Raw genomic sequence first — 13,959 nt, forward strand, 5'->3', positions numbered from 1 at the left:
AGATGGATTGAAGGGGAAGGAAGAGTAATGAAGGAAAAGGACTGGTGAGGCTTAGGGAAAGGGGTCACATTCAGAAAGTTGCCCAGAACCATCAACTGCCAACATAATATTCCTCTTTTCAGTGACAGCTTCACAGCCTGTGGCATCTGAATCCTTCACACCAATACCAGATTTTTTGAATTGCGTAGATGGTAACTCTGCCTGTAATATATCCTTCCCTCCTAGTCTCAACCTTTCAAACTTCATTAGTCATTGACTATACCCATCTAGACCCTACACTATTCCTATTACAGCACTACGCAACCCTCTATTTCACCGAGGCACCCACAGTCTTTCTCCTTCTGTCCTTTTCCTCTGCCCCCTGCTCTCCCACCAACCTCCTGACTGCACCTAGCTCCCCTACCCTCTCTCTACCTCATCCCTGTATGCTCCCAAAGGCAGCATTTTATCGTCCTCCTCTACCCTGCTATCCCTCCCCCTCCTCTCCACAGCCTCTTCTTTACCCCCCACCACCTGGCTGCCTCTCCCATCATGCGCCGTTGCTCGCAGTCTGGCATCAGTGGCCAGAGACTATGGTTGGTGTTTTGTGTGTGTGTGTGTGTGTGTGTGTGTGTGTGTGTGTGGTGGAAAGCGAATGTGTTTATGTATCCCACCAAAACATACATTAAAAGTGGTTTTCAACTGAAATTATAACTTTTGTAAAGAAAAGCAATTCCAGAATGTTTCACTTCATCCATTAAATGACTGCACTAATACTGTTTCTTTCACTTCTATTTGAATCCCACAACATGAGGAACCATTTACTAAATAAAACAGGCTCATACCTTCACTTTAAGATCCTATGTAGCATATACTACAATCAATGCACAGTTCTTCACTAACCATGTCACATGTCATACATAAGTATTGAATCAATATTTGATATGAACAACTTCTTTTGTGTGCACTATAGTACATCTATGATCATTAAAATAAGTTGCAATTCACTTAAAAGTTCAAACAGTCTGTAGCAGTACAGGACAATAGTTACACTTGTGCAATTTGACTAGTCATATGTCAATAATATTTCTGAGGAGAGCCCTCACCCCCAAACACTTATATACATGAGGAAGTCCAAATCCAAAGGCAGGTTGTTAATGAAGTACAACACTTACAATTGAAAGCACATTTATTTCTGGCACCAACATATTGTCAGAGCAGAACTGCTTTCCTGGATGGAGTTTGTAGCTAGCTATTTATGGTAACACTGAATATTCCGGAATACTGGTATTTATACAAACATGGAATATTTTAGGATATATTAACATTAAAAACATAAATAACTTTAGAACATTACAGAAATGATAAATACTCGATAATAGTCCAGTTTGAAGTGCCTACCCAGAACATTTTACTGAACTGATGATAATCATTAAGCCACATTGCTTGTGACATACCTTGTAGCATTATTCTATATCCTGGAGAAACAATTCACTGTTTCAGAAACTTTCAGTGGAGCCAACTATACCATCCTTGATGTAGATATTGTCATTGGTAGATCCTCGCATTCCGGTTGTGTTGTTAAGTCCTCTTCGCTATAAGGCCCCAGATGGAATATCCTAGCCAATAATCCCATAAAACCATTTCATGATGAGCATATCTGCATGCTCCCAATTTCACTTCTGCCTTCTTGATGAAGGGTCATAATCTTCAACTTAACATGTGATGTCTGACAAGATATACATCTACATCTACATTTATACTCCGCAAGCCACCCAACGGTGTGTGGCGGAGGGCACTTTATGTGCCACTGTCATTATCTCCCTTTCCTGTTCCAGTCGCGTATGGTTCGCGGGAAGAACGACTGTCTGAAAGCCTCTGTGCGCGCTCTAATCTCTCTGATTTTACATTCGTGATCTCCTCGGGAGGTATAAGTAGGGGGAAGCAATATATTAGATACCTCATCCAGAAACGCACCCTCTCGAAACCTGGCGAGCAAGCTACACCGCGATGCAGAGCGCCTCTCTTGCAGTGTCTGCCACTTGAGTTTGTTAAACATCTCCGTAACGCTATCACGGTTACCAAATAACCCTGTGACGAAACGCGCCGCTCTTCTTTGGATCTTCTCTACCTCCTCCGTCAACCCGATCTGGTACGGATCCCACACTGATGAGCAATACTCAAGTATAGGTCGAACGAGTGTTTTGTAAGCCACCTCCTTTGTTGATGGACTACATTTTCTAAGGACTCTCCCAATGAATCTCAACCTGGTACCCTCCTTACCAACAATTAATTTTATATGATCATTCCACTTCAAATCGTTCCGCACGCATACTCCCAGATATTTTCCAGAAGTAACTGCTACCAGTGTTTGTTCCGCTATCATATAATCATACAATAAAGGATCCTTCTTTCTATGTATTCGCAATACATTACATTTGTTTATGTTAAGGGTCAGTTGCCACTCCCTGCACCAAGTGCCTATCCGCTGCAGATCTTCCTGCATTTCGCTACAATTTTCTAATGTTGCAACTTCTCTGTATACTACAGCATCATCCGCGAAAAGCCGCATGGAACTTCCGACACTATCTACGAGGTCATTTATATATATTGTGAAAAGCAATGGTCCCATAACACTCCCCTGTGGCACACCAGAGGTTACTTTAATGTCTGTACACGTCTCTCTGTTGATAACAACATGCTGTGTTCTGTTTGCTAAAAACTCTTCAATCCAGCCACTCAGCTGGTCTGATATTCCGTAGGCTCTTACTTTGTTTATCAGGCGACAGTGCGGAACTGTATCGGACGCCTTCTGGAAGTCAAGAAAAATAGCATCTACCTGGGAGCCTGTATCTAATATTTTCTGGGTCTCATGAACAAATAAAGCGAGTTGGGTCTCACACGATCGCTGTTTCCGGAATCCATGTTGATTCCTACATAGTAGATTCTGAGTTTCCAAAAACGACATGATACTCGAGCAAAACACATGTTCTAAAATTCTACAACAGATCGACATCAGAGATATAGGTCTATAGTTTTGCGCATCTGCTCGATGACCCTTCTTGAAGACTGGGACTACCTGTGCTCTTTTCTAATCATTTGGAACCTTCCGTTCCTCTAGAGAGTTGCGGTACACGGCTGTTAGAAGGGGGGTGAGTTCTTTCGCGTACTCTGTGTAGAATCAAATTGGTATTCCGTCAGGTCCAGTGGACTTTCCTCTGTTGAGTGATTCCAGTTGCTTTTCTATTCCTTGGACACTTATTTCGATGTCAGCCATTTTTTCGTTGGTGCGAGGATTTAGAGAAGGAACTGCAGTGCGGTCTTCCTTTGTGAAACAGCTTTGGAAAAAGGTGTTTAGTATTTCAGCTTTACACGTGTCATCCTCTGTTTCAATGCCATCATCATCCCGGAGTGTCTGGACATGATGTTTCGAGCCACTTACTGATTTAACGTAAGACCAGAACTTCCTAGGATTTTCTGTCAAGTCGGTACCTAGTATTTTACTTTCGAATTCACTGAACGCTTCACGCATAGCCCTCCTTACGCTAACTTTGACATCGTTTAGCTTCTGTTTGTCTGAGAGGTTTTGGCTGCGTTTAAACTTGGAGTGCAGCTCTCTTTGCTTTCGCAGTAGTTTCCTAACTTTGTTGTTGTACCACGGTGGGTTTTTCCCGTCCCTCACAGTTTTACTCGGCACGTACCTGTCTTAAACGCATTTTACGATTGCCTTGAACTTTTTCCATAGACACTCAACATTGTCAGTGTCGGAACAGAAATTTTCGTTTTGATCTGTTAGGTAGTCTGAAATCTGCCTTCTATTACTCTTGCTAAACAGATAAACCTTCCTCCCTTTTTTTATATTCCTATTAACTTCCATATTCAGAGATGCTGCAACGGCCTTATGATCACTGATTCCCTGTTCTGCACTTACAGAGTCGAAAAGTTCGGGTCTGTTTGTTATCAGTAGGTCAAAGATGTTATCTCCACGAGTCGGTTCTCTGTTTAATTGATCGAGGTAATTTTCGGATAGTGCACTCAGTATAATGTCACTCGATGCTCTGTCCCTACCACCCATCCTAAACATCTGAGTGTCCCAGTCTATATCTGGTAAATTGAAATCTCCACCTAAGACCATAACATGCTGAGAAAATTTATGTGAAATGTATTCCAAATTTTCTCTCAGTTGTTCTGCCACTAATTCTGCTGAGTCGGGGGGTCGGTAAAAGGAGCCAATTATTAACCTAGCTCGGTTGTTGAGTGTAACCTCCACCCATAATAATTCACAGGAACTATCCACTTCTACTTCACTACAGGATGAACTACTACCAACAGCATTATTCCACAGTGTGGAAAAGTTTTCAAGCTGAGACCAGTGACAGAGGTAATTTCATGCTGAGACATCAGCACAGAATGACAACTCCCTACCACTCACACACAAATGGTTCACAGAGCACTTTAAGACACTGACAGATATGCTCTTGATGCTGTTAGAAAGACTATGATAAAATGCAAGGAACTTTTCAATTTCTAGAGCTTCAACTGTCAGCACAGCTTTGGTGACAGCATTGAGTGTGAAGTAGTCCGTGCAGACTGTTATCCATCAATTCCCCAAGAGGTTGATTACAGTTGAATGGAATGGTGCTGCTGGAGGTGGAATTTGTGCCAAATGCTGTGGACATAATTGCACTTCCATCATTGACATTGTTTAAAGTGGTTCACATAGTGTCTAATGGATCAATAGAGACCAGGCCAATGATCCGTGTATCTAAACCTGTCTAAAGTCTTCATGAAACCAGGTGACCAGATTTCGGAGCATTCTGCAAAATCTTCAGGAGACCTGTCTGTAGATGAGCTGGGATGACAAGCAACCATTTCTGCTCCATTAATTAATTAGAATTCCTCTTTGGTTGATTTCTCCTCCTGAAGGAGGTCTTCAGCAGTGCTGGATCTTCCCTCTATTCAGCAGCAATGTCATTTAATGAAGCTGTGCATGAGATTTCATCCACATTGCTATGTTCCACCAAAGGATTCCTTCAAAGACAGTTCGCATCTGCTTTTGTATACTCCTGAAACTTTTGTGCCATCTTGCCTGTTGACCTGAGGAATCTTTTAGGCTAGTCAGCCAGTAGAGAGAATAGTGGTCCGCCACAGTGGTGAATCGTTTTCCAAATAGTAGGACTCTAACTTGTTGATAGCACAGACAGTTGCAAGGCACTCTTTATTGGTTGTAGAGTAGTTTATCTCAGACCTACCACAACTTCCTGAATTTTCACTAGAGCTGGCACTGTTCCAAAATTGCTATCATTGATGTAAATTTCTGTTATGGCAGTCTTATCATACAATGCTAGAACTGGAGATGATGATAGTGCCTTCTTAAGGACAAAGAAAAATCTTTCTTGCAGTTCATTCCAGGAAAATTTAGCATCTCTCAGCTGTAGTTCTTGCAAGGGATATGCCTTTGTATAGAAGTCCTTTGTGAATCGCCAGTAGCATGAGCACATTCTGAGAAAAGTTCCTGCATCAGGAGCTGGAAAATCTGTGACTGCTCTTATTTTGCCTGGATCAAGATAGACTTCATCACCATTAACTAGATACGCCAAGATTTTTATTTCTTGGATGGCAAAGAGGCACCTTTTCTGATTTGGCGAGAGGCCTGAAATCTGAAAACATTTTAACACTGTTGGCAGATGGCTTAGATGTTCTTCAAACGTCTTTGACAAATGACACTGACAAACACACAAATGCCATATGCCATCCTTCTTCATGAGGACCAAAGAAGCATACCAAAAACTTTCTGAAAGCGCAATGATGTCGCCTTGCAGCATGTTCTGCCCTTCCTTAGCTGGTAACCCCTCCACGAGCATTGTCTAATTGGTAGGTGACCTCCCTTGTTAATATGGTGTTTTGTCATGGGCTGTTTGATGTGTTGCTTCTTCACTCCTGAATTTAAAGCATTTGAAAACTGACGCAGAACAGCTATTACTTGCTAATGTTGTACCTCATTCAGGCCAGCTCCTATTGGCAGTTTGACAGTTGCTTTCTCCCTTGCGTTGCCTGTTCTGGTAGCAGAGCATTATTCTTTGCCCTTTGCCTTTGCCCTTTGTGGACTGTTTCGGCTGTCCCTAACACATGTTTGGAGGTGAGTTTTGGCTTTTCATGAGAATTAATGGCCCACATACTCCTTGACCTTTTACAATGCGTTTGATATTTGCAGGCATGTAGATTTCTTTTGTGATCCTGAATAGCTTTTTGCAATTGACAGACACTCCACAGTTTAACTGAGCATCACGGTTGACGACTGGAACTCGTGAGTTAACAATGTCTTCAGTGGCAAACAACCATTCAGAGAAATCTTTGTTACATGTTCTTTTTGGAATAGGTTCATCAGTCTGGATCTCTGATCTTCCACAGTCCATGACTGCTTGTGCTGCCTGTAATCAAGAATAACATTTTGACCACATCTGCCTAAAATGACAGATTTGAAAGGCTGCATTCTGTCATTGATAGTAAATCTTGAAATACATTTTCTTATTGGCTGGGTGTAGTGTCTGTTTACAACACAGTGCAGTTGCTTTTGTATCACAGAACATAATCTTTCTAACTGATGACAGTAAGCATCCAATATTGTAGAAAAAGAAGCCCGAATTGAATAGTGAATAGCCAGACAGATTGACTGTTAATGTTGACATCAGTGAGATTTTCTGACATCTTGATGAGAGACATTCATGGAGGATTTTCATCAGTGGTGACCTCACCTCCATAATGGTTGCTATGCTTAGTTTTCGTGAACTTGTCAGCTAGGTGAGCCGCTTGTACATCTGTATGTTGATGGTGAATGGCTACAGCATGATGGGGAGTGAGCTTGTCAGGTTAAGATAATAGGTTTCATCCCACAAGTGAACTATAATCATCAGCAGTTGACTGGTCTGAGTACGATTGTTGTGATGGTCTTGCAGCATAGTAGTCATTGAACACTCATCTTCTCTCTCTGCAGTAGTGTACAATTTGTCCATGGCATCCACACTGAAAACATACTGGTATGTTGTGCTCCATCCTCAAAATGTCTATTTTTCTGTGGTGCGTTTTACTGGATAGAGGAGTTGACCGTCTGTACATCGGTTGGATCCTGGGTTGTCATTTGATGGTTGTGTCAAAAGTTTGAGTTGGCAGAGCCCATTCTTCATGGTAAGTTTGACTAGTGCTGGAGATTGGTGCCAAAGATTGGCACATCTTTTCTGTGACATTCTCTATTGTCTCCTGCCTTATGTGGTAAATATTCATGGCTACTATTTCTTCCTTACACTGTCTGACAGCTCTGGTTGCCATAAGATGCTGTATCTCTCTCTCTGTCAGATGTATGAGAAAGGCAATGTGGTGGTTGTCTTCCAAAACTGACATAGGGACCATGTTAGGCAATTGGTCATACCTCTTTCGTGACACTGTGTGCATGACTTTGTTGTTTCCCCACGAGATTGAGCACTATTCACTCATTTTCTCACTATGTGGACTTGCTGCTGTGTATTGCTAACTGTATTCTTTGGTTCTGACTGGTATTTGTCTGAGTTATTGAGCTTCTCTTCATAGTTCTTCAACCACTGCTTGGCTGTGCCCTCGAAGTAAAAGTACACATTTGCCACACACATCATGTCACCAACCTGTTGTCAAATACTTTCAGCCCTTTCGTCAGGTCCTGACTAATTTATTTGAAAACATTAATGGAGTCCTGAAGTGCAGCTGACCTACTACTGTTTTGGAATCTATTGCTCTCCTGAATATACAGATCTTTGGAACCACTTTTGCTTCTATTATGGTTTCTGTCTGTGCAGGAAATAGCTTTTACATTGCATAGTTGGAGTCAGGTTGATGTAGATACTTTGGAATACCCAGCATCTCCATTAGTGCCATGTTGAAGTCGCAAGCAAGTTCAGATTGAAGGTAGAATCATTACTGCAGTACAACACTTAGAATGAAAAGCATGTTTATTACTGACACCATTGCACAGCCAGAACAGAACTGAACTCCTGGATGGAGAGTAACTATTTACGCAAACATTAGATATTTCAGAATGCTGGTGTTTGCATAAGCATAGAATATTCCAGAATATACAACATTACAGACATAAGATATTTCAGTAACATTCCAGAAAAGGTAAATACTAAACAATAAATAATTGCTGATAGTGAAGTGTGATCTGCCAACCTGCAGCACACCAACTGTTGTGCTAGCTATTATACCACATTGCCTGCACCATCTCACAGCGATATAGAAAAGAGCCATTTCCTACCATAAGGTGCTCTACACCATACACAGCATTATGTTCATCTAAGCACAAAATATAAGTGTCATGTCCATTTCCAACCTGATATCTTGCTATTATTGATCCGCGGCTGTTCCCAACTTACGTCTTGTGTTCATAGTCACAATGATAGGTCAAGACTTACTATTCTTATCCCAACTTTTCTGAATGTTGTAACCTAAAGCAAGAAATTGAGTATCATATCATATCCAAATGGAAAGATAACTAAAAGCATACCTCGTTAGTCACTTTTGCAACCTATCTGCAGTGACTGAAAAATTATGTCACCTATATAGCAAGTAAAAGTGTTCATTTTGAAGCTGCTTGATTAGATGACTATTGTAAATGGAATTATTCTGTATTTGCAAAGGTATTGAACTATTTTATTTGAAAGGCAATCACTCACCTTTGTTGACTGATGTGTGACGCATACACACTTTATAGAACACAGTATTAACTGGCTTTTGAGCTCTTCATCTGGCAGAAAGTACATGCATTCTCTCCCACAGACACCCAGACACACACCACCATGGCTGTGCAGCTGCTTAGCAGATGGATGTGGGGAGGGTTTAGGGAAGGATGTACAAGGTAAGGAAGGGGTAGCAGGATAGTGTGAGGCAGGAGCAAGAAAGACACATGGCTCAGTGCCTGCACAACAAGCCAAAAGGAGTTCTGGTGAGGGAAAGTGGTGGAAAAAAGGGAAAGGGAGAGGGAGCAAAGGGGGGGGGGGGGCTAGAGGAAGGTAGAAGTGGGGGTAGGGAGGGGGAGCGAGAGAGAGAGAGGGGGGGGGGGGGGAGAGAATATATATGGTTGTGGGAGAGGAATTAAGAGTGATGGGAGAAGACAGTACATGATCTAGTTGGGGAAGGAGTGGTGTGGACAGTGACAGAAGGGAAAAGATAAGGTGAGGCAATGGGAAACAAGATAGCAGAGGTTTAGGCGAGGGAGATTATAAGAACACAGAATATGCTGGACAGACAGTTTCCGCCTGTGTAGATCGAAGAAAGTTGTTCTGGGAGGGAGTATACAAATACCAAACATAGTGAAGTAGCTGTTAATGTCATTTCTACTTGCATGGAAGTCAGGTGGTGGTGGCCATTCATGCAAGTAGACAGCTGATTACCTGTCTTGTTCACATAGAATGCTATGCATTAATTGCAGTTTAGCTGAAATGTAACATGGCTGCCTTCACATGTGGTCCTGTCTTTTATAGGGTAGGAGACACCTGTGATGGCTGTGAAGATAGGCAGTTGGTGGTGTATGGGACAGTTCTTGCACCTGGATCATCACAAGGGAATGAACCATGGGTGCAGGTTTGGAATAGGGATGGGGCAAGGATATTCTGTAGGTTGGGTGGGTGGCGGAACATTACTTTGGGCGATGTGGCTAGGATGGGCCTCATATCTGGGCACAATAAGAGGTAGTCTGTTCTCGCAAAGGATGTAGTTGACCTTAGCAAGAGTACTGGTGTAAGAGGAGGAGATGGCATGGGAGACTTGGACTTCATGAACGAGCTGAATAGAACATTATCTGTCAGTATAGTTTGGTAAGGTTAATAATGTATTTGACAGCTCCAGCCTTCCACCTAGCTGTGGTGTCCAGGGTGGCAAGGCTGTTGTGAGGAGACTTTTTGACATGTAACTGGTGACTCCTGTCAAAATGGAGGCAGAAGTGTTGGAGGGGGGGAGGGGGTTTGCTGGTGTGGGGGGAAAAGGTGGATTCAAATGTCAGGTTTTGGTATGGACCTAAGGCCTTGAAGAGTTGCTGGAAGGTGTATTGGACTTCTGGAATGGGATCATCTTTGCATGATTTGTATCCAGAGGAATCAGAAAGTTGGCAGAGACCTAAGCACACAGGCACTTCAGGTCATGACCGTAGGGGTGTAGCCTTTTTCCGTTGGAAAGATGATAACGTCTGGATTGGTTTTGAGATTATGGATATTTGTGTGTTCCATAGGAGTGACTTTGAAGTCACTAGGAAAAATCAACCACATATTTCACTAGGGCTATGACTACCTCTCATCAGGCCCTGAGATGAGGGATACCCTACCCAAAATCCTACCCCACATCACACAGAGTAGTGTTCTACCCACCCAACATGCAGAATACTTTTGTCCAGCCCTATTCCAGTCTTGCACCCCATGGGTTATTTTCCTGTGGACAGCCCAGGTGCGAGACCTGCCATATACACCCACCTACCCCTCCTACACCTCCTACCACAATCTAGTCACAGCCATGTTATGTATTAGCTATGCTGTAATTACTGTGCAGCATTCTTTGTTAGCACGGTAACTAACAAACTGTCTCCTTGCTTGAATAACCACTGGCAAACTGTGGCAAACCACGAACTTCATCAGTATTCTCTTTAAGCACAAGTTCTTCTGAAATAAGGAAATTGAAGTTCTCTCCACGGCATATACCGTGTTTCCACAGTCCCCCTGGCTTAAACCTCTGCTACTTGGTTTCCCACTGTCTCACCTTCCTTTTCCCTTTCCTTTTCTGTCATTGTTCACACTACTCCTTCCCTATCCTACCAGCACTCCCCCACATCTTTCCCGCTCTGCTTCGTGCCATCCTAATACCCACTTCTTACCTCGTGCATTCTTCCCTCCCCCCTTCCCATATCCATCAGCTCAGGCAACTTCTCTCTTAATAATTGGATTTTCTGTGGCTGTAGTAGTGTGTGTTTTGTTGTCTGTGGGGTTGTATGTGTCAGTGTGTCTATTTTCTGTCAGAAGAAGAGCTAGAGCTCAAAAGCTAGTTAATACTGTGTTCTGTTATATGTGTCTATATGCCTTACACAGTCTGATAAAGGTGAGTGCTACCATTCCTTTATTTTAGGTATTGTTCCAACTAGGAACTTGCATTATTGTTACTTCCTCTGAAACATAACAGTGTTAATACATTGAAGACTTAGCTACCGGAAAGAGATAAACAGTCCCCTATTATCCTATTATTAAATATTACTGAGGAAATAGCAGTTTTTCTAAGTATTAGCTTTATTTCTAATATTCTCAGTTAAAGTTAGCTGGCATAATCACAAAAAACTTCAAGCAGTACAAGGTTAAGTTATTGTTAATATAGTATAAAGATTTAAGTTTCTGTGATTTGCTTGTCTTTTGTTAAGGTACACGTTTGCTCATCCTACATCATTGAAGGTTCTCCATCTTGATGGGATCTATGGAATACAAAGAATGAATGAAAGTTCATAGTTGGACTTGCATGCAGTAGTTTTACCGAATGGCTGCCTTTTTGGATCTGGCTTTACACGTATTGTTCCACAAAGGTCTTCCATGGTGTTCATGTATTTAATCTTTATTTGGACACAAAAATGTGATTACAGTAATCATTATTAATGTAAGTCAGTCAAGCAGTTTAGAAACACATGATCAGAAGAAGACATTTTACATTAGCTGTTACCAAAGCATCGAATCTCATTTCTCCTTGTCATATCTAAAATATCTGAGAAAGTTAGTGTTAACCAAATCTAAAAGTTCATTGCATGGTATTCTGTTGTCCTAGACAATCAGTTTGGTTTCAACCAGGGGAAAACACGATAGATGCAGTAAACAGTTTTGTTGAGAAAATGAGCACATCATTAGGCAAGAAAGATAAGGTTGAAGGAATCTTCTATATGACCCCAGAAATGCTTTAGATTCTGTATCCCATACCTTGCTTATTTACTAACTTCACAAGTATGGCATTAGAGGCAGTGCTCTATAATGCCTTAAACCTACATATGGAACAGAAAGCAAAGAATTTGTGTTCCTTTCAATGGAGCAAATTAGTAGACTAGAAAATAATATCTCAGTGCATCCCACAAGGCTCTATTCTAAGGCCCAGTCCTATTTCTGATCAATGTGAATGATTTACTGTTAAATACAAGCTTCTCATCAGTTCTGTTTTGCAGACAATACTTTTGTGTTTGTTAAAAATCGGGATGTAGAATAAATTTCCAAATCATTGGTCAATATCCTTAGTACCTTAGAATCTTAGTTTCTGCTAAGTGGATGACTGTGTCAATTAGACTTAGTTTCGGATTATATTTAATGGGAAAATTTAACACAATTTTAGAATCTGATAGAAAGATTTATGAAAAACAATACTTTTTCAAAATTTTGTATTTTAAAGTGCATGACTGGATTACGTTAAGACCGGAATCAAAAAGTGCTGCATAGCCAATGCTATGGAAGGCTCAGATGAGGACATACAATGGGACGATTGTCAGGGAAGAAGAAATGGCAGTAGGTTGACAAATGGAGATGATGATACCAATGATGATTATATTGATCAGAAATAGTGATATCACAGATGACTGGCTTAGGTAGTAAGCAAAAAAGGAAGTGAATAGAAAAATTAATTTAAAACATTTCTTTTTGTTTATTTTATTTTTCCTTGTAAAAAATTGGTGCAATAAGTTAATAGCATTTTTGTTTTGCTTATTGGTATTGTGTTTTTTTTATTTATCAATTGTCATTTTTTATTTATCAATTGTCATTTTTTATTTGTAGTTCGCTGTTGCTATTTGAGTGTACATATTGTCATATTTTCATTTGGAGATATTGAGTAGAGCTGTAGATGCTAGAAAATGGAGTACAAAGTAGAGAAATTGGAACATTTCCAACATATTCTTCTGTTTGAGTTCATTAGAGGGGTGACAGCAGTGGAGAAAGCCAGAAACGTTTGTGCCTGAGGTATAACCATCACTCCTGGCATTTATTGTTAGCTACTGAGATGCCATGCAGACGCAATCCAAGAACAACAACCAAGGAAGGCTGCATGAAGTGATGCTGCTCTGCACTAATGTCTGCCAGCATTCTGCTGGACTGAGAAAACACACATTACAGGAATTAGGTTGGAAAGTCATTTTGCACCCATCTTATTCACCGAATCTTGCACTCTCAGATATTCGCCTTTTCCACACACTATCAAACAACATTCAGAGAACTTCTTTGCAGATGAAAATGTGCTCTGAACATGACTTGACAAGTTCTTCACTTCAAAACTACATGATTTCAACATTCACAGAATAGATAAGTTACTCAAATGTTGGCAGATTGTTGTAAATATTGAAAGGGAATATATTATTGATGACTCGAGTCTCTCTTATGTGTAAGTGTTGTATTTGTTAAACTTATGGAAAAACTCTACGAACTTGGGGACCAACCCAATAGAATAATGGGAAATCCAGGTTGGAATATCAACAGTTATGGGGTAGGATAGATTGCTACCATGAAGATTACACATTGAGTTGCAGACAGGCATAATGAAAAGACTGTTACTCACTGAGCTTTTGGTCAAAGCCTTCTTCAGAAAAAAGGAAAACACACACACACACACACACACACACACACACACACACACACACACACACACTTCTTTAGTCTGCCACTTTCGTTGGTAACAGGCTTCTCAATTTGTACAAGGCTTGTACACAAATTAAAGACCTTTTTGTTTTAAAAATGTGGAAAATTTTGTTCCTTGATCCCTTTGTCAATAAATAAATAATCTCCTACTGCAGTTCACAACCAGCTTGACACCTCTTCCTGGCCATCCTCGTCAATTGATGAGTGTTTTCTGGGCATATTTCGTTACCTCTAATAATTTAGATTCAAAAACTCATCTCCTTTCCTTTCAAAAAGGTTCAAAAATTTCTGAGCATTCTCCACATGATTTTTCTTGCGA

The 13,959-nt window shown here is 41.0% G+C and overlaps 1 protein-coding gene across 8 annotated transcripts in view; it reads left to right on the top strand.

The window, feature by feature from the left end:
• LOC126162434 (peptidyl-prolyl cis-trans isomerase G-like) overlaps window positions 1-13,959 on the top strand; it is a 333,524-nt gene that overhangs the window by 268,355 nt on the left and 51,210 nt on the right. The window lies entirely within an intron of this gene.

Source organism: Schistocerca cancellata, chromosome 2 (genome assembly GCF_023864275.1).
Source record: "Schistocerca cancellata isolate TAMUIC-IGC-003103 chromosome 2, iqSchCanc2.1, whole genome shotgun sequence".
Taxonomy (NCBI): domain Eukaryota; kingdom Metazoa; phylum Arthropoda; class Insecta; order Orthoptera; family Acrididae; genus Schistocerca; species Schistocerca cancellata.